This window comes from Macaca mulatta, chromosome 1 (assembly GCF_049350105.2).
Source record: "Macaca mulatta isolate MMU2019108-1 chromosome 1, T2T-MMU8v2.0, whole genome shotgun sequence".
In the NCBI taxonomy this organism is placed as follows: Eukaryota; Metazoa; Chordata; class Mammalia; order Primates; family Cercopithecidae; genus Macaca; species Macaca mulatta.
Genome location: NC_133406.1, coordinates 16,354,184 through 16,377,095, shown reverse-complemented (window position 1 = coordinate 16,377,095; position 22,912 = coordinate 16,354,184). Strand labels below are relative to the sequence as shown.

At 43.9% G+C, this 22,912-nt stretch overlaps 1 non-coding gene across 1 annotated transcript; it reads left to right on the top strand.

The window, feature by feature from the left end:
• The first annotated feature begins 22,059 nt into the window (after positions 1 to 22,059).
• LOC114674973 (U6 spliceosomal RNA) lies at positions 22,060 to 22,164 on the top strand. Its single transcript, XR_003726069.2, has one exon. It is a non-coding gene; the product is annotated as a U6 spliceosomal RNA (small nuclear RNA).
• The last annotated feature ends 748 nt before the right edge of the window (positions 22,165 to 22,912 follow it).

The following is a 22,912-nucleotide window of genomic DNA, read 5'->3' as shown; positions in this document are numbered from 1 at the left end:
ATCTAATGGGTGACTATAGGACTAAAATTAACAGTTATTTATTGCATATTTGAAATTGTTAAGAGAGCAGACCCGAAGTTTTCTCATCTCCAAACAAAACAAAAACTGTGAGGTGAAGGACAGGTTAATTAGCTGGTTTGTGGTAACCATTTTACAATGTATACACATATCAAAACGTCACATTTTACACAGTTAATATTCCTAATATTTATTTGCCCATTAAAAGCAAAACCAAAAGATCTTTTTTAAAAAAATTCAGAGCTTACTGTCCACACCCCTCAATCAAAACTTCCTCAGAACATGGAGTCACCAGCTAGCTTCCTTTCTGCAGACCGGACTCAGCTGGGACACAGACGGCCTCTCAAACCCCTGCCCTCTCCACCTCCCATGTCAGTGTTCAATGAAAAGTTCTAGTAGGACTTTAGGGTTTAGTTTTGTGTTAACACATGTTGTTTTAAGAGGACAAACCCTTTCCTCTGAACACTTTGAAACACATTTGAACAAACAGAACAGCCTTTAAACAAAGTTAGAGACCAATCTCCTCACACCTCGGAAAAGCTCCTGGGCCTTTTGGTGATTCATTCCGCCCACCGTAAAGTGGGAAGATTATAATAAACAGCACCTGCCTCAGAGGTCCCTGGATGCTTTGCCGGCTGTGGGATGGTTTCTGTTGCCACAGCATGTGTGTACCTCTGAGCAGATCTGCAAATATGAGTCACCCTGGTACGTGCCCTCATAAAAGTATACACAAAGCATGCCTTGCTAGCTTGGCAATTAACTAATTAATTGACAGCCAGGGTAAACAGTGGAGTGTAAAGTCTAAACCACATTAATTACTGCTTGTAGAATTCCATGAAAGCCTAGGGAAGAAGGTGCCGTAGAAGTGTAGGGCGTTATCGCTGTAGTGGCTGCAGTTGTTAGAGGCTGGGTTAGAGACGGGAGCTCAGGGAGCTCAGAGTAGGGGGCCCTGGGTTTCCGGTTCTGCCAGTCTCTCATTTAATTTTTTTTTTCTTTTTTTTTTCTGGGACAGAGTCTTGCTCGGTCACCCAGGCTGGAGTGTAGTGGTGCAATCTCTACTCACTGCAACCTCCGCCTCCTGGGTTCAAGGGATACTCCTGCCACAGCCTCCCGAGTAGCTGGGACTACAGGCCCCTGCCACCACACCCGGCTAAATTCTTGTATTTTTAGTACGAACAGGGTTTCACCATGTTAGCCAGGATGGTCAATCTCCTGACCTTGTGATCTGCCTGCCTCGGCCTCCCAAAGTGCTGGGATTACAGGCATGAGCCACCGCTCCCGGTCTCATTTAGGCGTTTTAAAGGAAGTGGCTTCATATCTTTGTTCATTTAATCCAGTATGTGAAATAATTACAATACTAAAGACTCTTTGAAATAGGCATGGGATAACCAGAAGCCAGAAGTGCATTAATAAGTCAGCAATATGGTAATAGCATCCACAGTTATACAGATGAGGATAGATTTAAACAAAGGCCATGCAGCTCAGGTTCAATTCAGCATTGTCCTTCCAAAGTCTTCAGTCTGGAAGACCTTGCTATCCTTCCATTTTTTATTTTATTTTTTTATTTTATTTTTTATTGACACATTTTAATTGTACATATTTATGGGGTACAATGTGATGTTTCCATACATATATATGTTAAATAATGATCAAATATCCATCACCTCATGCATTTATCATTTATTGGTAGTAAGAACATTCAAAAGCCTTTCTTCTAGCTCTTTTGTAACTTTTCTTCCAGACTTTCTTCTAGCTCTTTTTTAACTGCACAATAGATCACCAGAACTTATGCCTCCTTTCCTGATGGTAACTTTGTAGCATTCTTCAATTTAATACAATATGTATTTATGGAACACCAACTGTGCTAGGCACTTAAGGGAATAAAACGATGAAAAGAAAAACTCATTTTCGGGTAAGCTGCAATCTAGCTATGGAGCTGAGAAATGAACACAAACACCTAAGACCTTGGAGTAAGTGCCAGGAGATGTTACAATCAAAGGCTCAAAAAAAGATTGCTAAGATTGCTGAGGAAGGTGGTTAGTAATTAATTTGGCTGGGGTCATCCAAGGAAGGTTTTGTGTCCTTTGGTGAAAGCTTTGAAGGATGGGAATAGTTTTCTTTTTGGTTTGGTTAGTATTTATTTTTGTTTTTGCCAGGATGGGGAGTAATAGGAGGAAGTATAAAATGCCTTCAAGGCCGAGAAAACAGTAGGTACAGAAGGCACGTTAAGGGCCCTGTGAAAGGTTTTCCTTGCTTTTCCTCCCTTCCTCCTTTCCCATTCCATTCAAACCTTCCCCACCTTTGACATGATGATTGAAATGCCACCACTTCCTTTGGTTGAAGACTGTTGTTTATTCATTCATACAGGGTGTAGACAGCAATAAGGCAAGACAAGGCAGAGAGAGTGTTGGAGCCAGAACTGGAAGTACTTACATGTAGGTGGGTTTGGTGGAAGTTACAAGTGTAAGCAGGCGACAGGTCAAATCTATATACTTAATTCATTTACTTGCTTTCTAATTCAATAGACATGTATTTATCGTCCACTATGTGTTTAGCATTGTGTTAGCTCTTAGGAAATGTAAAGAAAAGTAATAAGCGGTCCTTTTACTTAATTAAGGAGCTTATAGACAGGTAAAAACAGACAGATCTGTGTACAAGGGAGTGACAGTCGGCTATTGGAGGTGTTAGAGGTAAGGACGGCTAATTCACAGCAAGCACCCACTGCTGGGAGGAGGCAGGTTCATGGATATCGGAACAGGTAGGCCACAGGCTTTCAATGGGTTACAGGAATGGTGTCACAGGACAGAATGGAGGCCACAGGCTTTCAATGGGTTACAGGAATGGTGTCACAGGACAGAATGGAGGCCACAGGCTTTCAGTGGGTTACAGGAATGGTGTCACAGGACAGAATGGAGGCCACAGGCTTTCAATGGGTTACAGGAATGGTGTCACAGGACAGAATGGAGGCCACAGGCTTTCAATGGGTTACAGGAATGGTGTCACAGGACAGAATGGAGTTCTGTGGTCACGTCACAGGTGGCGTTTTCAGCTTGCCTGTGTGCACGGTCCTGGCCTATAGCTGTGAATTAGGGGATGAAAATTGTACTGAGACTCTAGTTAGGACATGTAGTTTTGGAGCCTGACATTTGAAACTTCATGTTCAATCCTATTAATGAGAGACAGAAGCTGATTTTCTCTGAGTACAAATTTTACGTAGAAACATGTTAGTTTAGCAATCAGCATTGACCAAAACTGAATCAACAATCTTAAAACAGTCGACTATGTGTCTCACTTTTCTGGAAATCTATTCTCAGATTTCTTTTGATCTGGAGTACTCCTTTGGAGGCATGTTGAATGATTTGAACACACAGATAACGAAATTTATCACTTCTTCCTTCCAGCTATGCCATGTGTTACTTGGTCTCTCGGCTTCAGTGAGCCGCTGAACTTCAGCTAATTGCATTTACCCCGTGTTCATCTCAAAATTCTTAGTAGTCATGGTAGCTTGGGGAAGGTCTATTTAAAAATGTTTCTTCCCTAAGGCTCTGTCAAACTTCAATGAAAAAGGATCAACTTGTATTTCACCAGCTGTGTATGGAAGCCGACGTTAACAAGCACCATAATTTGAATTTATCTCAGTGATAGTTTATGCCTTGTTCAAATTTGCCCCAAGGGAGCTGCCCAGCCAGCCCACCCTTTCATCTGGCCTTGCCTAAAAATAATTCCTACCTCTGATGAAAGTAGAAACAAAGATGCTAGGGTGGTCTTCCCCTTACCCCCGGCGCGAGGGAACTGGAGCCCATTGAGGTAGGTGAGTCACAGAAACCTCAGTGCATATGTGGCCAGTACAGGTCCCCCTTCCTTTGGAGTGGTTTTGACAGGGGATGCTGGAGAAAGCCTGAGCACCCTGGGATTCTTTAGGGGAGTGGAGAGGAGACAGGATGGAGGGTCCAGTCATACACACTGCCCCTGCTGGGACAGGAAAGCCAGAGTTTTCATCCCCATCATGCTTTCAGTTGGATGGAGACTAAAGATAATAAGAACCTTAGGTACAAAGACTTCTTTCTTTTCAGACAAACACCAAAAACTCATATATCCGATAAATATTGGGTCTCCCAGAAGAGTCACTTCAAGGAGGTCTCCAATTAATCCCCAAATGTGGACCTTCTTCAAAACATACTTTGAAACTCCTCATGTGGAATGGACACAAAAATCTATGGTACCTTCTTTTGACTGCCCTTAATGAAGTCAGACTCTGATCCCAGGTTGATAAATCGCAACGGTGCTGTAGGTGGTAAACACAGGCTGGGCCAGTGCTTATCTAGCCACAGGCACTGGAGCTGCAGCAAGAGGAGATAAGACACTGTGATCAGTGCCAAGATGTGCTATAATCAAAGATTAAAAAAAAAAAAAAAACACTAAGATAACATAGAAGGAGGTTGAGAATTAAATCTGGATGGAGTTGTCAGAGAAGTTTTTATGAGTTTCCATCTGAAAAATGCTTTGGGCTGGGTGTGGTGGCACACACCTGTAATCCCAGCACTTTGGGAGGCTGAGGCGGGCATATTGCTTGAGCTCAGGAGTTCGAGGCCAGCCTGGGCAACATGGCAACATGGCAAGACCCTGTCTCTCAAAAAATACAAAAATTAGCCTGGTGTGGTGGTGTGAGCCTGTAGTCTCAGCCACTTGGGAGGCTGAGGTGGGAGGATCACTTGAGTCTGAGAGGTGGAGGCTGAAGTGAACCATGATCACGCCACGGCACTCCAGCCTGGGTGACAGAGGGAGATCCTGTCTCAAACAAAAAACAAAAACAAAAGCAAAAACAAAACAAAACAAAAAGCTGCTTTGGATATTGGTAATTCTCTCCTTCCCTCCCTCCCTCCCTCCCTCCCTTCCTTCCTTCCTCTTACCTATATACAGACATTGGTTCAGTTCTTCACTAAATAATATTTATCAAACATCTGTTATAGGTCAACATCTGGAGAAAAACTGACTAAGACACAGTCCTTGTTCTCAAGAGGCTCCCCGCCTGATAGGGGATAGCGTAGGAACAGACCTATTTCAGACAGTGAGAAAGCCAATGGGGGAGATGAAGCATAGAGCACTCTAAGAATCAGAGCTGGAAAGAGATGTGCTTCTACTAATGCTACGTTTTGCTTCCATTTTTACAATAAAAGCTTCTCTTTTCTCTTTTTCTCTTGGCTGTCAGGGAATTTAGGGTTGAGTTTTATGGCTAGTAGTCTCCTCTTAGTTCTAGATTTCTGAGAATCCCATTCTCTCTACTCCATTACTCAGAGCTGATCCTACACATGCCATTTTAATAGTTTTATTACACCTATGCTTTTAACATTTTTGGAAACAGCCAGGGCATAGTGGAAAATAAATGAATACCTCCCAGAAGCATAAGAGCAATAAAGGCATTAGATAGAGCCCAGGATCCTTATTGATCAAGTTTGTGGCTCTGCTAGGAAAACTCTTGCAGGAAACTGAGCTGCTCAGAATTTTTTTTAAACCCGTAAGTTTTTTCTTTTCTTTTCTTTTCTTTTTTTTTTTGGAAATTTCTAGTGTTATTAGCTTTATGAGTTGGAATTAAGAGTGGAGCTGGTCAGTTGGAGAATGCTGAGACAATGTTTTGAAGCGTATTTATTACATAACTGAGATTAAGCAGAGATGTGAAGAAAGCAGCTTGCCATATTTGGAGACGTCCTGCTTCTCTTCTACAGTGGGACCCAGCCACTCTTCTGTGTTGACCCTCGGCATACTCTAAGCACCTTAAGGGCCAGGACCAATATCGTCTACCTGTAATCCCAGCATCTTGCCTGGCTTGTAGGAAGCACATACAATGAAGGAATAAAAACGACACATTTCTTCCAAGCTTTGGCCCTGAGCCACTAAGAGGATGATGATGGCACTAATTAAAACAGGGAAGCTAAAAGGAGGAGCAAGTTGGCGGGGCAATGGTGGATTTAGTTTATAAAGTGTTGAGTTTGAGGTGAAGCTATCCAGGTGGAGATGTCCCTTGTACTGAGAAATCTTATATGATCTCTATGTGCCTCTTTGCATTCTCATCTATTAAAAGGAGATGATGATAATAGAATGTATCTCGTGGGGTTATTGAGAGGACCAGATAGGACAATCTAAGTAAGTTCTGGCTCATAGCCAACACTAATAAGCATAAACTCAAAGAAATAACTACAGAGCCAGCTGCGATCCCTTCCTCTACTTACATTTCCTACCCACTCAGTCAAGAAGTCTTATGAATTCTCCTGCAATATTTCTAGCATTAATTACCCCTTCCTTTTGCACTCCTTCCTCCCTTACAACCTCTTTACTAACTTCAGAAAATTTCTCTTGGGTCCCTCCCATTCCCTCAGTCTCAGTGCTGCCAGCTGACCTTCCCAGAGCCTGGCTCTGTCCCTCTCCCCTCCACTGCCACTCAGTCTTCAGTTTCCACTCATTTCTGCAGAAAGGCAAAACCAACAGGATGCACTGAGCACATAAAGACCAAGTTTCATCTGCTTCTCCCACCTGCTGTTCTAATGCCCACGATTTGTGCCCAAACTAGACTAAATACATGATTAGACCCTAGCAGCATTTGCTGCACCACCGTCAAAAGCAGTCTTCCATTCTTCCATAACTCATTCATTCACTTATTCACTTGTGGTATCTGAGGTCTGGAGCCTCATAGGCCTGAATCTGAATCTGACTCCTGGCTCTGCCCTTTTCTATCGGCTGCTTAGCCTCTCTGAACCTCAGTTTCCTCATCTTGAAAGACGAAGGAAGTAACACCCTGAAGGAGTAGGTGACGGGCTCTGCTCAATAGAAGGTGCTCCACAAATACTGGCATTCTTCTTTCATGTCCTAGGTAGCTGGTCCTTCATGTGTCTCAGGCCTGCTGGGAATTCAGTCTTTTTCCTTCATCGTAGAAAGGGCAGGCAGCTGAGATGACAGGCAGCTCCAGGCCCACGGTCATTGTCGCTCCAGGTGTTGGCGATTTATCTTGAGGGCGTTCCTAGAGGCAAAGCCCAGCCTTGACAACTGCCTCCATGAAGACTGCTGTCTTGTCCACTCCTCTCGTTCTGAAAAAAGAAAATACCGGGGTGCAAAACATATCGTTTATCCTGGTAACAGAGTGAATCAATTCCACACTTTTCCATATTCCAAATCCAGCCCTGGTTCAGATGATCCAATACCTTTCCCATTATAAAGGGCTTTCTCTCTTTTAAAAGTTTGTACAGACTAGGATCTACTTATTTTGGGGTTCCTGCCACCCAGAACAGTGCCTGGCACACAATAGGTGCTTACTAAATATGTGTTAAGTGAGTGAATGAAGAAATTGAAAATACCCGTACCAGAGAAGTAAGCCCTCTATAGGATTTCCAGGGCTCCCTCTGAGGGAGGGCTCCCTGTCGTGCTGGTGACAAGGAGCTTATAAGGCCTCAGTCAGTTCCATGAACTGAAATCAATAGGTGGATTTGAGTGCAATAGCTTCTCATCAGACCTCTACATGAGGTCATCAGCGCACCACTGAGGTACTCCAATGGGAACATAAGAGCTCGGGTTCCCAGTGCTGGACACTATTCTGATGAATGCCTGGTGGACATTCATAAAGAAGAACTCAGCTTACTTGAGAAATGGCTTTGGACATGACATTTCCAAGAAGAGAAAGCTTTTCCTTTGCAGAGATGTGACTCCAGTTTCAGGGGACAGCTAGCCATCATTGACTTTTTCCAGACTCTATGGTGGCAGCCAGATGTCCCAACCACATGCTGACCTTTCTGTCCTTCCTTTATTAACAAACCCCAAAGAAACCAAGTGTCCAGATGGCCAGACTGCAAGGTTTTTTGATGATCATATCTCTTGGTTAGGACATGACTAAAACACATTTCTAAATAGAATACAAACCCTCAGGAAAAGCTGACCCCGAGATATGGAATACTTCTCTTGGCTGGCAAGTTGAGTGCTGACTCTTGAGGCCCATGTTCTCTGCTAGTCCTGACTTCCTACCTTAGGAAGCCTGGTGGAGCCTGTCCGTACCCTCCCAGGTGAGCATCACCAAAATCTGGGCTTGCTGATGATATTCCATCATCCCTGAAACACACACTCAGTAAAAGGCATCTGAACTAATTCAGAACAGAGAGAGAACTGCAGTCCTGATGTTCCAGGCTTCCCTGGGGACCACCTGTCCCAGAGCCAGGGCTGACTGAGAATGCAGTGCTGGGCAGAAGCTGGTTCTGACGACAGCACATGTAAGCCCCACACCTCTTCCAGGGCTGTGACTCAGCTCAGCAGCAGCAGCCATGGCTCAAGGGCAGCATTAGCTCAACTCTGATGAACACCAACTTACCCTTCCTCTGAGCCAGTGCCCAAGCCCTGTGCAAATGGCACCAACACCCTGAGTGCTATAGGGGAGCAGCACCTCTCCTGAATCTGATAGTGGCCATGGGTCTTTTTTTTTTTTCTTTTTGAGACAAAGTCTCACTGTACTGCCCAGGCTGGAAAACAGTGGCACAGTCATAGCACCACTGTTTTCACTTGAACTTTTGGGTTCAAGTGATCCTCCTGCCACAGACTCCTGCGGTCATCACTCCCAGCTATGTTTTTTCTTTTTTGTTGAAACAGGGTTTCACTATGTTGCCCAGGCTATTAAACTCCTGGCCTCAAGCAGTCCTCCCATCTTGGCCTCCCAAAGGGCTGGGAATACAGGTGTGAGCCATCATAGGAAAGTTGCTCAGCCCTGTAAGACCTCCCCTACCCAGATATCATATGCCTAACATTCCTTCGTTATAATTCATTCTTTGGATTCTTCCCTGCCCTCTTTCCAGACTAAACGCCAATAAGAGCTTATAATTCCAGGGTGAATTCATAGTGTATTTCTACTTGAACAGAAAAGATCAAGAGCAACTTCGGGTGGTACTTCAAAGCCCTTCACACAATGAGGGCTTCTTAATTTCCAACCTCAGGACCAGCCCTTCTTATGGTTAAAAATGGCATTCACTTTTCCAAAAAGACTCCAAGTTGATGCGTGAAGGTCATTCACTGCACGGCTTCTTCGGGCCAAGGCTCATTTGGAAGAAAGCACTGACTCACAGCTGGAGACATCTGACCTCTGAGACGGTCATTCCCTTAGCAGAGATGGGGTTCTGGTCTGCACTTTCACTCTCGTCCCTTAGATGAACATCCAGTTTTGTTTTGTTTCGTTTTCTCTTGAGCAAAAGAGGGCAGAGTCCACTACAGTTAGAGCTCTGTTCTGTATCCGTGGGTTCTTCATCCATGCATTCAACAAACTTCAGATTAAAAATATTCAATAGGCTGGGTGTGGTACTCCCTCCTGTAATCCCAGCACTTCGGGAGGCTGAGGCAGGAAGATCACTGAGGCTCAGAGTTCAAGACCAGCCCTGGTGACATAGTGAGACCCTGTGTCTACAAAAAAGAAAGAAAGGCAAAAAAATTGGAGATAAAAAAGGATAGTTGTGTCTGTGCTGAGCATACACAGACTCTTAGGCATTTTCCTTGTCATCATTCCCTAAACAGCACAGTATAATAACTATCTATATAGCATTTACATTGTACTGGGTATTATAACTAGAGATGATTTAAATTCTATGGGAGGATGTGTGTAGATTATATGCAAATACTGCATCATTTTACATAAGGGACTTGAGTGTCTGTGGATTCTAATATCCTCGGGGGATCGCAGGTCCAATCCCCATGGATACCGAGGGGGAACCACACGTCACTCATTGATTGCTGAACACACCAGCTGCTTCCAGGCCTTTGGCACTTTCTCACCTCTGTGCCTTTGCTCATTATTCCTTGGCTCTGTCACTTCCCCAGTGATGTTTTTAAGCTGCCTTACAGAGAGAGGAAGAAATCCAGCCAGTTTCTGAAAATCAGGACCAAACCAGAAACCCCAAATTATCCATCAGAATTGGGTCCGGCTGCCCTCTCTCCTTATCCACTCAACTTCCTCCCTACATACTTATTTCCTATGCTTTGCTTTTCCTGAGCAGTTTGTAATGTGGGATTCAGTCTCGTTATTTTACGTTTGTTACCTCTCTCACTAGCTCTTGCTTCCGTGTAGATGTCTTGGAATAGACACCAGAGTCCTCTTTGCCTCTCAGGCTGGTTTTGTTAGTTGCCAGTAATGACCTGTTACTAAATGCCAGCACACTTCATTTTCTGACTTACTGTGCCCTTTTGGGCAACTGGTAAACCAACATTCTCTTCTTTCATATCTTAAAATTCTATCCATCTTTCAAAGACAAATTCAGCTTCTATGCGTAACCGAATCTTCCTTCTCCATCTCAGCAGTTTGTTTATGTTTCTATTACATAATTTATGCCTGTGTAAACAGTATAATTGGCTCCATAAAATTTACTCTAGATTTGAGTCTCTTTGAGGGGAGACTTTTATTTGCTTTTTTTCTTTCTGGCAGCCTTTATTATGCCTTGGATCTGAAGACTTGTCTTGGAAAATGACCATTGAGGACAAGCAGAGGAATCTCTGAGCAGGAGATTGAGAAATACACTTGGATTTTCTCACTTTTAACAAGTTTCTAACATTTTGTAATATGGTTATCTGCAAGTGAAAAAACTCTATTTTCATTTGGAATGAGAGTCAGAAGTACTGAGTTTAAAATCCCAGCTCTTGCTACTCTAATGGCAAGCATATTTAGGTTTTACTTTTCTCATCTTTTAACAGCCTGGAGCAGTGTGTGTGTGTGTGTGTGTGTGTGTGTGTGTTTGTGTGTGTGCATGTGTTTGTGTGTGTGTGTGTGCATTGTTTCCCAATGTATAGTGGTGATCTGAGAATCTTTAAATCTTCAGGCAGTATCATCCTACTGACTGTCAACATGGAAGCTCACAGAACTCTGCCCTCCTCTCTTCAGACAGAAATATATGCCCCTGCACATCTCTCTGGATGGAAATGAATGTTCATCAATATAAAGAAAATTGTTATCTTGGTTGATTTCAAGTTGTCCACCATATGTCTCTGCAGGCTAGAATCTTCTACAAAGAAAAAATCACTGATCAGTTGATAATTGCCGGGTTCTACTCACCTCATCTACAGAACAAAACGAGTTATATTTTATATATGTATTTCGTGTGTCTTCCATGTAGGAATTATGCCAGTTTAATATTCAATTAGCTCCAAAAAGTGGTGGTTAATTTTGCTACAAATAGTGATGAGCTTTTGTCTCCCAGACTCAAGAATCTAGAATGCCAGCAAATGTGTTATTATTTTAAATAGCTAACCACACACTAACCATCAGTAGACTAATGACTTTTGTGCAGTATTTCTCAACATGTGGTCCATGGAACGCGAGTCTCTCAAAACCATTCTCAGAAACAGGAATCTATTGTTGAATTAGTTTGGAAAATGCTAAACATTGACCCTTCACTCTAGAAAAATCTCAGTGAACGGATATTAAATATGTATATTAGGTTTATATTGAAGGCTGAACATTCCTGAGGAAAAGAAATTGAGTTTATTTTGTATAATCTGGTATTTTCCAAGCTTAGTTAGCACAAGATAGTGCATTACCATCCCACGGAACTAGTTCCTCTTAGGACATATGTTGGGAACTGTTGCCCTTGAGAATATCCTCTTAGAAGTTTATGGAACTCCACACCTCTCTTCAGTAGGCAAGGCGTGTTTATTACTACAGTATAAGATAATAGCTCATGACAGATAAGCCTCCTAAGAGCAGACAAATCGATTGGTTCATAGTTAGGGTTTTTTTCACATTCAAAAGGCCCAAACCCTGAGCAGCAGCACTTATTCAATCTGCTTCCAATTTGCACATTCTAAACACAATCTGGCTTTCAGGTAAGAAGAAGATAAAATTGTTTTTTGGTTTTTTTTTTTTGTTTTTTTTTTTTTTGGCAGAAATCTGCCTTTTATAAATGTCTTTAATTTTCTGGCTCCAGATACATCAGAAGCATCCCGAGAATAATGCTCTTTTGAGTATTTTCGGTTTTTTTCACCACAGTCTCTTAAAAAAAAACTCGCAAGATTTGACTCCCAAATTGACAGAAAATCAAGTTGGCTTAAATGCATCTGTTCAGTCCTAATTCCAACATGGGAAAAGAGAATTGAGGAGAACAGAAGTATTCTGAATAACATCTGGGTATTAGAAAAACAAAGAGGAGATAGGATTTAACTGCCCGATGAGGAATTGATGTAGCACGCCCTGCCGCAGGAAATGGCACATTTTGGTCACTTCCACTCAGGGCAGAATGGAGTGGGGGAGGTGAGGAAGTGACACTCAGCTACCAAAGGAGGGCCGGCCCCCGTCTACTCAGCAGCAAAGTGGAGAAGCAGAAGGAGTTTCTTTTCAGCATGCTTTTCTCGGACAAGCCTTCTATGTCTTGTAGCTCAGAAATTCCTCCCACAATCTCTCTCCCCCCAGTCAATTGTCCATGTCCTTTCTCACTTCTCCCTTTCTTAATCAAAACCAGCTTTCAGAAAAAATTATTTCTAACCAAGGCATAACTGTCTAATGATGTTCACAATGTTTTCCTTCCCAGAAGTCTTTGAATACTTATAAGGATAAAATGTCTCCTGAAATTTCTTGTCTGGTTAAAGTCTAGCCCCATCCCAGCACTTTACCATGAGAACCTAGCCATCTCCAGATGACCTGCCTCTCCCTGCAATATTGGCTTTTTTTCTTTTCTTTTCTTTCTTTCTTTCTTTCTTTTTTTTTTTTTGAGTCAGGGTTTCTCTCTGTTGCCCAGGCTGGAGTGCAGTGGTATGATCACAGCTCACTACAGCCTCACCCTCCTGGGCTCAAGTGATCTTCCTGCCTCAGCCTCCCAAGTAGCTGGGATTATAGGGATGAGCCATCATGCCTTGCTATTTAAAAAATTTTTTTTAGAGATCAGGGTCTTGCCATGTTGCCCAGGCTGATCTTGAACTCCTGACTTCGAGCGATCCTCCCACCTTGGCTTCCCAAAGTGATGAGATTAGAGGTGTGCGCTACCATGCCCAGCCAATAATAACTTTTAATGAGACTTGCTGTGTATTACTTTCTTTCCATGTGGCAGGCACCATATTGAGTGTTTTATGTTATTTAATTTGCTCAACAACTTACAAGGTCGAATAGCAGCTTCATTTTAGAAATGAAGAAAAAGCCCTGAGAGAAGTGAAATAATTTTTTCCCAAGTTGACTGATGACAGAGCTAGAATTTGAATTGAGATGTTTCAAATCCCAAGCACGTGCATCGGATGACTCTGCACACTTTCTGCCAGAAGCTCTGCCTGGATGGGGATCAGCGGTTCTCACCCCACAGCTGCAGCGAGTGGTGGATCCCTCTCAGCTGCCCATGGGTAAGCCTCTCAGACCCTCTTATTCCCAGGTCTTCTAAATATACAGGATCACTAGCAACCCTCATTGCGCTCTACCCTGGAATCCCTTCATCCCTGGTCCCCTTTCCTAGATTGACATTCCTGCTTCTGAACACCCACTTCCTAACACATTGTAGGAGCCCTTCTTTTTCTCATAAGCCCCTTCCGCCACATTCATCCCTTGACTAGGGGGATGTAATAGGAACATAAATTTTTATTAGAGGTTGTCTTGGTATTTCCTGAAGTCATATTATACATGTGTAAATGTGTGAATAAATATATATATACACATACATATAAATCTGTATATAGGTCTATAAATACACATGCACACACATATATTATATACGCCACCGAATGGTTGCTGAATAGAACTGTCCTTGCCATTCTGCTACCTTGAACCTCATTCAAGTGATACTTCCTGGTGAATGAGGAAATGTTGGCTGACATGAACATCCCGAGCTTCTGTTTCTCATCAACAGTGTGCAACCGATTTCTGAACAGTTAAGTAACTGGGTGAAAACTATTCCTGCCCAAGGGCAGTCAATGTAAAGAAGTTGATTCAGCCACTTTACCTCTCGACAAATTTAGTATCCAACAAATACTTATAGAATACCCATGTAAGAGGCACCATGATGGGCACTGTCAACCAAAAAGTGATTGAGGCAGGTGTCAATCCATAGAAGTTTATTCTGTCAAGGTCGAGGACATGCTTGGGAAAATACACCAGTTGCAGGGACATCTGTGACCTGTGATTTTTTCCAAAAGGGTTTCAGGAACTTCTGTATTTAAAGAGGAAAGAGGAAGCAGGAGGGGAAAAAAGAGGAGAGTGAGTAGGCAGTGAGGTAGGTGGTTACATTCTAGTGAGGCTCTGATGAGCCTTAGTAAACTACATTTTACATGTGAAAAGAGAGTGTAGATGAAAAAGTCAATGATGACTTGTCTCATGCTCAGTAAATCTACATTTTATTTAAGATAAAGTATTATAGACATGAGAAAAGAGGGAGTACAGGAAATGAGCCTATGACATGGGTTGTGGAATTACAGCTATCTGCTCCAGAACAAAAGGAAGGCAGGATTGGTGACTCAGTTCCCAACCGTAACTTTCCCTTTGGCATAGTGAGTGTGGGGTCCTGAGATTCTATTTTCTTTCACAGCACTGGGAATGAGAAGTCGAAAAGATGTGCGTCTACTCTCATGGGGCTCATCTTCGTAGAAAAACAAAGGGGCAAAGCATCCAATAGAATAAAAATATTGCTACCATGGCCTCATGGACAAAGGGCTCCAGAAGCAGAGAAGACTATTTCTTGTTTATGAGGCAAAGTTGTTTCTTTGTAAATCCATAAATGTTTGGTGTCCTTGACTAGATTCAAAGTCCTTGAAGAGAAAAAAAAATCAGTTTTTTGTTCTCTCTTGCCCCATGTTAGCATTTAGTAGAGTCATCTGCCTACAGCCAAGTTTGAGTTGTGAGGCCGGTTACTTGTGTTGCATAAGGAGCAACTGAGATGCCTCCCAGAGGTGCCCTAAGGACAAGCTAATAGAAATGAGGCCAGTGTTTTGTTAGTAGAAAGTTTAAGAGAGCTGCAGAAACACTTCAGCGTAACCTAACGAAGGGAAAAGAGAATGCAGGAGAGAGAGCAGGACCTGCAGAACAGCTTGCAGATCACAGAAGCATCTTTTGTCTGAGAAAATATGAAAACCCACATGAGGCAATGGCCACATCGCCCAGTGATCAGGGGCCTTAAGGAGAACACCGGGAAATGGACTGCAGAAGGAAACCCTTCCTCTGGCTAAAGAAGGCTGAGGAGGCTCGGTTCACGTTGCAGGTGATTTCAATTTCTGATAGTCAAGGCACCAGGATACGTGGGCAGAGCTCTGCTCATGGCATCATTAAGACAGAGAGGAGAGCACTTTGCCTGGGAGGCGTTCACCTGGTCCCCCCCCGCCCCCCAGCGCAAAGGAGTATGCAAAGATATGGTCATACAAACCAACTCGGGGTGTCTGCATGACTCTACTCGGCAGTGGGCTTCTGCAAATTATGGCTCCACTTCTGCTACTCCTCGCACAAGTCAACAGCATGTCCTTACACAACCTTGGTTGATGATGCCTAGATTCAGTGGGATTGCTGATAGTGTCAAATAAAAGGGAGATGATGTCACCAGCGATAGGGACAGGAGACAGGGGAATTCTGGGTGGAAGAGGGCGGGTCCCGGGCAAGGTCCCCACCCTCAAGCCTGGAACCTAAGCCCAAAGTGAGAACAGACATCCCTGTTTTTCTGCTTGAATGTTGCCTTTTCCAAAACCACCCATGGCCCGCCCCACCCCATCCCCGATCCTGTGCCCATGAAAACCCAAGGCTCCACTGGCAGAGGGAGTGGAGGAGAGCAACCGGACATTGGAGACTATGTTGAACATTGGAGAGGAGAGCTTGACTTCAGAACGACAGCTTGATGGTGCAGCTTCAGAGAGGAGTCCGACCAAGGACAGCTGGACTCTGGGAGAAGATTACCTTCCCGCTATGTCCCCTTTTCAACTCCCTATCCTACAGAGAGCCACTTTCATTGGCAATAAAAATCTCCCACATTTACCATCTTCAACTCATTCATGCGACCTTGTTTTTCCAGGATGCTGAACAAGAGCTCGGAGCCACAAGTGTGGGTGCAAAAGGCTGTCACATGGACCCTCCACTGAGCTGTTAATACTTAAGCCATCTGCAGGTGGCAAGGCTAAAAGAGCACTGACTGTAACACTTCCTCTGGGGCTTAAGGGGTCGCAGACACCCCCCAGATGCTGCCATGGGGCTGGTATAGAGTTTGTTTCTACCAGCACCCAAAAGCACTCACCCCGGCTCCTGTATCTGTTTGCCTGCGTGGTCCCTCCTGTTGGGGTTGAGCTCAGTGGGTGCAAGTGAGTGGACTTCACCTCTGCTAGCGCCGAAGCACCTGGCTAGTTCTCACGCCCACACTGCAGTTCCCACCTGCAAAGGGATCAGGGGCAGTTTCCTGCCTTCACTAGCATAAAACAGAGTGCTACTCTGAACCTCCAAAATCTGTTCGGGCATCTGTTTTTTAAAAATTGTTTAATTGTTTTTACAACTTTCTTAATAAATACTTACATAATTCATAAAAGTAGATAACCATAAGTCATATGTGTATAGCGACCGACATTTAACCTCATGAAGTTTAAGGACATTCTATGGATTCTTTGCCTTGGAGTTTCTTACTTTTTTTTTTTTTTTTTTGAGACAGAGTCTCGCTCTGTCGCCAGGCTGGAGTGCAGTCGCATGATCTTGGCTCACTGCAACCTCCACCTCCCAGGTTCAAGTGATTCTCCTGCCTCAGCCTCCCGAGTAGCTGGGACTACAGACCCGCGCCACCATGCCCTGCTAATTTTTGTGTTTTTTAGTAGAGATGGGTTTTCACCATGTTGGCTAGGATGGTCTTGATCTCTGGACCTCGTGATCTGCCCGCCTCAGTCTCACAAAGTGCTGGGATAACAGGCATGAGCCACCGCGCCCAGCCTTAGTTCCTTATATTTTGAAAAAAAGGTTGTGTCATTTCCTCTGGCTAAAAATTGCTGTTCTTTTGTTAACTGGCCAACATTCAACTTTCGTTACACTATACTTTGATTTCTATTCACCTGTCTATACCTTGCACCAGACTGAATTTCACGAGGGCAGGAGTTATCTCTTATTCACTATCTTGTGCCCAGCTTGGCATATACAAGTAGGTGCTAAGATTTTGATTGAATGAATGAATAAATACTATGTTAATATAACAGAGGTAGGATCTTGGCTTGTCATCAGGTCTTAGCTAAGCCAAGATGGCACTTGGTCCTAACCATTTTTCACATGAGACAATTCTTACTCTCCTAAGTTACACTGGTAGTCACTGAATTTCTGTTCTGCCATCAGAAATGCAAATTAATTACACAGATTGCATCTCTTTACATTCTGGACGATTAACTTGCAAACTGATATAAATTCTAGTCTTCTTATCTCATTGTAAAAGGATAGAAGAAGGCTTCGTCTTGTTTTGCAGAATAAGATGAAAACATCGAGCTGTTTCTCTTCCAGCCTGGGCTATAGCTCTGGGCTGGGTCCAGTGCCACATAGCTGGATCCCAAGCCTGGGGCTTCCCTGCCAGAAGCAAGACTGAGAGGTGCTGTGGGAGTCAGTTAGAAGCTCAGCTGGGAAGGCTCAAGGTTCCACATGCAGACTCCTGCACATGTGCTCAATTATTTGTAGTTAAGTCCTGGCTCTCCAAACTGGCACATGAACAAACAGGGCTCCTGTTCCTTAGGGCACAGGAAAACTTTATAGAGTTGAAAGCAAAGCATGTCAATGATGAAGCCCCAGATTTGAGAAGTTACAGGCTTGGACATCTACAGGAGCCATTTTGAAGATAAACAGAAGAGAGGAGGAGCTTGTTTGTGTCTTCATCTCTGTGGACTAAGTAGGGACAGCCAGATTGCCCCAGCTGGGGAGAAGGTGTGTCCACGCTTGTGATGTAATGTGACTTTCTTCAATGCCATGTGACTTAGCCCATAGAATCTAAGTAGGAAAGCAGACGAATGAGTGGGAAAAAATGAGGAAAGCTTGCAGTTGAGTGACACATTGCCTTGGAGAGATTACATATCCCTTGAGCACAATTTACTCTCAGTTAAATCAGACCTTCTTTCCCACCCACTTCTTCTGGGCAGCTTCCGAATATGCCCTAGCATTGCCGATTCATTAGCATGGGGGTTCAGGCTTGCTTTCGCCTTAGCAGAGAAAGAAGATGTTCTTCTCTAAGTACTTTCTTTAAATTTAGAAGACTTCTGACCCAGAATCTTATTTCCCAAAAGAAAAGAAAGAAGAGAAGCACAAGCTCAAAGGGTTTGGAAAGCATATCGTGTTGGAAGACATTCATTCCCCTTGACTAAAGAACAATCATCTTGAGTGGGGGTGGGGGTGGGCCTGGGGAGCGGGGAGTCAGGAAAGGAAGGGAGTAGATACTCCAGCCAGCCCCATTCCCCTTGAGATAAACTGAGGGGCTGATGTCCACACTGGCGAATGACTGTAGCATCTTGCTTTCATCCAGACAATCTGCAAAGCGCCCGTGTGCAATTCATTTAATGCCCTCTTCACAGCTGAGAGGTCAGCCAGGTGGCATAATTACCCCACAATAAGCTGCTCCTCCTCTCTGCCTCCAGAGCACACAGCTCATGTTGCCCCCAGAGCACTGATCAGACTGTGCCCTGGCTACTCTTTCTAAAGTGTTCACATGGGGTTTGGGCATTGCCCCTATTTCAGAGGACTCAGGAAGACCTGAACTTTCATCTGCCAAGCTCCCTCCCTCCCTCCTGGTTCCCTGAGGGAGGCGTACAAATGAGTGAGAATGGGTGAGAAACCAAAGGCTCACTTTATATTCAGCCAAGTTCCTTACAGACTGCAGCACTGGGATGAGCCTCTGGGCCTAAATGGAGCCTCTGTGGATCCCTAAACGTAAATGTAGTATTGAACCCCAAATGAAAAGCCTGTTCATTTGTGAAAAAGAGAAAAGAGAGCCAGCGGCGCCATTCTAGTGGGGCAGGCTCTGCCTTTCTCTCAAGCCAGCTGGAGGGAGAGAGCAGAATTGGGTGTGTCCACAGCTGAAGTGCCGAAGCAGGAGGAATCAGACAGGCACGCCCAAATGGAACCTTATAAAACCTGCAGCCCCACCCCGTGGCAGATGGGACCTAGTCTGTGTCCTGGAAGCTGGCTCTCGGTGGGGTTAGTATAGGCGAGAGGTCAGGGGTTGCTTCTCCTCTATTGATGTGTATTATTCTGTCTCCCTTAGAGTACTCGCCTGTGAGCTTTCTCAGGGCAGGCAGTGGGTCTTAAGCATCACTGTAGCTCCATTCCCCCGTCTAACACACCATGCAGCACAGAGCAGGCTCAGGAGAGATCACTCCGTATTAAAAGGAGATGGGGCCGGGCGCGGTGGCTCAAGCCTGTAATCCCAGCACTTTGGGAGGCCGAGACGGGCGAATCACGAGGTCAGGAGATCGAGACCATCCTGGCTAACACGGTGAAACCCCGTCTCTACTAAAAAATACAAAAATCTAGCCGGGCGCGGTGGCGGGTGCCTGTAGTCCCAGCTGCTCCGGAGGCTGAGGCAGGAGAATGGCGTAAACCCGGGAGGCGGAGCTTGCAGTGAGCTGAGATCCGGCCACTGCAGTCCAGCCTGGGCAACAGAGCAAGACTCCGTCTCAAAAAAAAAATAAAATAAAAAATAAATTAAATAAATAAATAAATAAATAAAAATAAAAGGAGATGGGGCTCAGAGATGTCAGGTGACTTGCTCAGATTCTGCAGCTAGCAGGTGTCTGATAAGTGGGACTCAGGTTTTTAAATTGTGTGATTTCCTTACATTATGCTTCTCTGCCATATGACATCTCTCTAGAGCAGGCAGAAATGCATCTGAAGGGAGCCCAGCTGGGATTCATGACCCCTGCAAACGTCCTTACGTTGAGTGCAAACTTTTTGTGTGTTGATTTCTGAAGAGAGGCTCAGTGGTTTTCAACACATTCTCAAAGAAGTTTGCGAAAAGTTAAGAACCAATCTTTCAGGAGATTGCACTGAAAGCTACTCTAAATAACATGCATAGTGCCTGTGTGCTGTAGGTACCAAATTAGGATCAGCCTCCTTCTCACTTTTCTGAAAGTGAGGCAGCAGCAAATGAATGGAATCCCAGTGATTACGCTCTGTCGCAGTTTCATCTTTGGAAGGTGTCTAGCTTGGAGTTTCAGATTAGAAAGAGAATTCACTCACGTGGGAGCATATTTTCTCTAACTTGAAAAAAATAAAGAACGTCGCTTTCAGCCCCAATATGTCTGTCAAGTGAAAATGGATGAACATGTCATGAAGATGATTGAAAGACAGATACGCCCAGCACCAATACCCACTAATAACCACGTTACCTTAGAGGACTGAAACTTCAAAATGGTCAGACTTTTTTTTTTTTTTTTTGAGACGGAGTCTCGCTCTGTCGCCGGGGCTGGAGTGCAGTGGCGCTATCTCGGCTCACTGCAAGCTCCGCCTCCTGGGTTCACACCATTCTCCTGCCTCAGCCTCCGGAGTAGCTGGGACTACAGGTGCCCGTCACCTTGCCCGGCTAATTTTTTGTATTTTTAGTAGAGATGGGGTTTCACTGTGTTAGCCAGGATGGTCTCTATCTGCTGACCTCATGATCCGCCCACCTCGGCCTCCCAAAGTGCTGGGATTACAGGCATGAGCCACTGCGCCCGGCCTGAAAATGGTCAGATTTTAAGGCTCCATTACATCACCAAACCTGAGCTGGAAAAACGACAACATAAAAGAGCTAAGCTGCCAAGCACAGTGGCTCAGGCCTGTAATCCCAGCACTTTGGGAGGCTGAGGCAAGTGGATCATGAGATCAGGAGATCGAGACCAGCCTGACCAACATAGTGAAATCCTATCTCTACTAAAAATTAGCCAGGCATGGTGGCGCGTGCCTGTAATCCCAGCTACTTGGGAGGCTGAGGCAGGAGAATAGCTTGAACCTGGGAGGCAGAGGTTGTGGTGGGCTGAGATCATGCCATTGTACTCCAGCCTGGGCAATAGGGTGAGGCTCCATCTCAAAAATAAAAATTTTTTAAAATTAAAAAAAAAAAAAAACCTAGCCATGTTAAAATTATGACCAAGGGAAGTTTTCTTTCAGAATTTGCTCTATTGTTTATAGTGGTGGTCAGAGAAGAGTGTTGGTGGGCAGGTGATGGGCAGGGAAAAAGAGGAAGGCCTTTCATGATTTAGTGATTTTTTTGCATTTATTACTTAGCTCCTGTATTAGCCAGGATAAGGTTGATTATGCTGTTGTAATGAAAAATCCCGAAATCTCAGGGGTTTAAAGACTCAAAACTTTATTGCTGCTGTATTACACGCCTCCCACTGGGCAGGAGGGGCCTCTGCTCTTTGTAATTGTTACGGGTCCCAGGCTGATGGGGGATCCATCATTTTATGACACCACTAGCGTCACACACAGTTTCAGAGTTGACTGGGGCAAGGTAACTGCAGCCCGTATTCCACTGGGCAAGCAAGCCACATGGCCACACCTAGCCTCAGGGGGATGTGGGGATATGCACTTCTCCATCTACCTAGAAGTGAGCCTGTGGGTGATAGTTAATTCCTGAATCCTGACTCAGGCATTCTTTTCTATCCTGCGCCGAGTCTTAAAAAGTCATGTGGAATAGAAAGAAAAAAAAAAGTATTTCTGCACTTCATCTCGATACCCATTTTGTATCTGATCTGGAGTTGAATAACAAATGTTTACAGTAGAAAGTTAACACTGCCTCCATAAAGGACTCAGATGTAAGATCTGTGGAAAGAATATATTTGTTTGAGAAGAATTTACTAACACAATGCCTCCAATTAGTCAGCAATAGACCCTCTGAGAAAGCACATTGGTGACGACACACCTTAAGTTAGTTCTGGTTGAGTGAAAAATGAAAATGTTCAAGCTATAGATGTCACAGTAAGTTTTGTGTCCACAGAACCCCCAGTCAGAGTTTCTGAGGCATTTTTAGCGTGCAAAATTGCATGAGGTTTAAAGGAAACTTACTCTATAAGACAGGTTCTTTAACCCTTGTCAATCACTTTCAGACCATCGGTGAACCTCTTTAAAAGGCCAGGGTGCTGTGTTTGTGTGGGTAACAAGTAATATTGGAAGTGATACTGAAAATTGGAATGACACAGAGGAAATTAACATGGGCCCTGTGCAAGGATAACACACAAACTGGCAAAGCGTTTAATATTTTGGGGCAAGATGAAAAATGTTCTGTGGATGGGTGGTGGTGATGGTTGCACATCAATGTGAATCAACTTAATCCCACTTAACTGTACACATAAAAATGGTTAAGATAGTACATTTTATGTTGTATATATTTTACCATAATAAAAAAATTTAAAATATCTCATTCATTTTTATATTGTTCACATTGAATTGAAAATATTTGGGATATGTTCATTAAATGAAATATATTATTAGCAATTTTTAGAAGCCAGCACGTTGCCTAAACACAACCGGGGCAGACGTCTACTGTTGCTGTCACAGGCTGTACTTTACAATATTTATTTATATCTATTTAAAAGGCAGATGATAACTAGCCAATAATAATACATTTTATTTGGAACATCAAATGCATGGCGAGCACAGGACTAATAATTGCAGATGTAGTGACACATTTATGTCTTACAAAAACATTGATGGGGCTATTATCTCCATTTTATAGATAAAGAAATACAGCCCTCATGAAGTTGACTGGCTGGGTGCTGTGGCTCATGCCTGTAATCCCAGCACTTTGGGAGTCCGAGGCGGGTGGATCATTTGAGGTTAGGAGTTTGAAACCAGCCTGGCCAACATGGTGAAACTCTTATCTCTAGTAAAAATACAAAAATTAGCTGGGTGTGGTGGTGAGCATCTGTAATCCCAGCTACTCGGGAGGCTGAGGCAAGAGAATTGCTTGAGCCCAGGAGGTGGAGGTTGCGGTGAGCAGAGATCACACCA